Here is a 3,090-nt window from a genome sequence, read left to right on the forward strand (position 1 = left end):
TGCTCTTGTTGAAGGAGGCTCCCGAGATAAGGGAAGTGGTCCATGTTGTCCAGGGCTACACCATGGATCTTGCTGACTGGGGGGCAGTGCTGTGCGGCGAGGAGAGGCTGGTGGAGGACCTTTGTCTTACTGATGTTTAGCATAAGGCTCATGCTTTGGTACGCCTCGGTAAATACATAGATTATGTCCTGGAGTTCAGCCTCTGTGTATGTACAGTCGCAGGTGACGTTTGCATACTGTAACATAGAAACATAGAAACATAGAAAATAGGTGCAGGAGCAGGCCATTCAGCCCTTCTAGCCTGCACCGCCATTCAATGAGTTCATGGCTGAACATGAAACTTCAGTACCCCCTTCCTGCTTTCTCGCCATACCCCTTGATCCACCGAGTAGTAAGGACTTCATCTAACTCCTTTTTGAATATATTTAGTGAATTGGCCTCAACTACTTTCTGTGGTAGAGAATGCCACAGGTTCACCACTCTCTGGGTGAAGAAGTGTCTCCTCATCTCGGTCCTAAATGGCTTACCCCTTATCCTTAGACTGTGACCCCTGGTTCTGGACTTCCCCAACATTGGGAACATTCTTCCTGCATCTAACCTGTCTAAACCCGTCAGAATTTTAAACGTTTCTATGAGGTTCCCTCTCATTCTTCTGAACTCCAGTGAATACAAGCCCAGTTGATCCAGTCTTTCTTGATAGGTCAGTCCCACCATCCCGGGAATCAGTCTGGTGAATCTTCGCTGCACTCCCTCAATAGCAAGAATGTCCTTCCTCAAGTTAGGAGACCAAAACTGTACACAATACTCCAGGTGTGGCCTCACCAAGGCCCTGTACAACTGTAGCAACACCTCCCTGCCCCTGTACTCAAACCCCCTCGCTATGAAGGCCAACATGCCATTTGCTTTCTTAACCGCCTGCTGTACCTGCATGCCAACCTTCAATGACTGATGTACCATGACACCCAGGTCTCGTTGCACCTCCCCTTTTCCTAATCTGTCACCATTCAGATAATAGTCTGTCTCTCTGTTTTTACCACCAAAGTGGATAACCTCACATTTATCCACATTATACTTCATCTGCCATTCATTTGCCCACTTACCTAACCTATCCAAGTCACTCTGCAGCCTCATAGCATCCTCCTCGCAGCTCACACTGCCACCCAACTTAGTGTCATCCGCAAATTTGGAGACACTACATTTAATCTCGTTTAAATCCCCTCGTCTAAATCATCTAAATCTAGCTCCATGACAGCTTGATTTAAGCCTTTTAGCAAAAGGCAAATCCAATTTCCATGTTTAAAAAAAAAATTCCTCTCACACAACTGTAAAATTAAATGCAGGTTCTTTAATTAGATTGAGGAAATGCATGAACAGCTAGAACGTTTAAGAAAACTAATTCAGCTGTTGGTAACTTTGAGAGAAGTAAAATATGGGTTAAATATGGGTTAAAACTTTGCCCTGAAAATGGAAATGGAAATTTATTGGAAGAATTATTTGTTTGACAGCGATGAACTAACATGAGAAAGTTTTCTGTTAAAAGTAAGGGCTTATTAATAAGTGCAGTAACTGCAAAAATTTCAAGCAGGTTTGATTTTAGCCCAATGTGAATTTGTACTGACTGACTTTAAAAATGAGTTCTACAAGTATCTCCTTCTTTCTACCTATGTGTACAGCATCTATCTGTGAGGGAGAAACATGCCTGCTTATGATATTACCATACATATCTGTGACATTCTGGAGCAGAGAAACATACGTCGCAGGGAACAACTAAGAAGATTGGTGAACCATGAACACCGCTTCATCAGAAGGAATAATTACCCACCAGAGACAGTTTACAGGGAGAGGCTATCTTTTGAAATGCTGTCGGAGAAGTTATGTGTGAGGAGGCTGCACTTCAGCAAAGAGACAATTGGACGACTATGTGACATGTTGAGAGACACGCCCCACGACCCGCACTGCTTTGGCTGTGTCCATGAAGGTAACCACCGCACTGACCTTCTATACAGCAGGGTCATTTCAGACAGACACCGGTGACATTTCAAACATAAGCCAGTTTGCTGTGAGGTCCTGCATTCATCAGGTAACGGATGCCATATTACGAAGGGGCGATGAGTTCATACGTTTTGACTTGTCTGCTCCGCAGCAAAGGGAGAGTGCCCTTGCTTTTTGTGGAATTGCTGGCTTCCCAAAAATGATTGCGGCCATCGATGGAACCCATGTTGCATTGAAGGCACCGATTGGTAATACTGTGAGATTCATCAACAGGAAGGGGTATCATTCATTAAATGTAATGATCGTCTGTGATGTGCAACTCAGGATCCTAAGCATGAATGCAGGTCACTGTGGAAGTAGCCCTCCTCTATCCTCCAACACTCCAACTTATATGACTGTCTCAACGAATTGCCTCCAGGATCCACATGGATATTGGGCGACCCGCTAAAAACGTGGTTGATGACACCATACCGCAGGACCAATAATGAGGCCCAGGAGAGATACAACCAAGCACATGTGGGGACACATCAAGATGTCGAGAGGACAATCAGGTTTTTTAAATCACGCTTCCGGTGCCTGGACAGATCAGAGGGGACATTGCAGTACAGTCCTGCAAAAGTGGCAAGGTTTGTGATAGCCTGCTGCGCTTTGCACCACTTTGCTCTGAAAGAAGGACTAACTCTTAACCTTTTAGATGACCTCCCTTCTGAAATGGAAGATCTTGAAAATGTCCCTGTGGGGAGGCGTGAAGGGGAGGAACAAGCTGCCGAAAGCAGAGCTGTCAGGGAACAGCTAGTCGCCAACATGTTTAAGAGGTGATGACTGTCGCCTCCTCTCTCTCCCTGCCCAAGCCCAGCACGGCACAGAAAGGATGAAACAAAATTTAAAGTGAAAAGTTAAAATGTTATTGCTTCAAAGCTTTTCATCTTTGTTCGATAAAATTTTGCTACTTTACAAACATTTTCAAAAGTCTTTGATAAAAACATGTAAACAGTTTAAAGTGATTTCTTTAGTTTCCTACTGTAATAAAGATTCAACAATGTAAACTACTTTTCGAACAGTTGTAACATTTGGTTGGTTGTTAATAAAAATGTTGAA

At 43.9% G+C, this 3,090-nt stretch overlaps 1 pseudogene; it reads left to right on the top strand.

Annotated features, from left to right (window-relative positions):
* The first annotated feature begins 1,695 nt into the window (after positions 1 to 1,695).
* Positions 1,696 to 2,811, top strand: LOC139278159 (putative nuclease HARBI1; annotated as a pseudogene).
* Positions 2,812 to 3,090: the final 279 nt, after the last annotated feature.

The sequence above is a fragment of the Pristiophorus japonicus genome, chromosome 13 (assembly GCF_044704955.1).
Source record: "Pristiophorus japonicus isolate sPriJap1 chromosome 13, sPriJap1.hap1, whole genome shotgun sequence".
In the NCBI taxonomy this organism is placed as follows: domain Eukaryota; kingdom Metazoa; phylum Chordata; class Chondrichthyes; family Pristiophoridae; genus Pristiophorus; species Pristiophorus japonicus.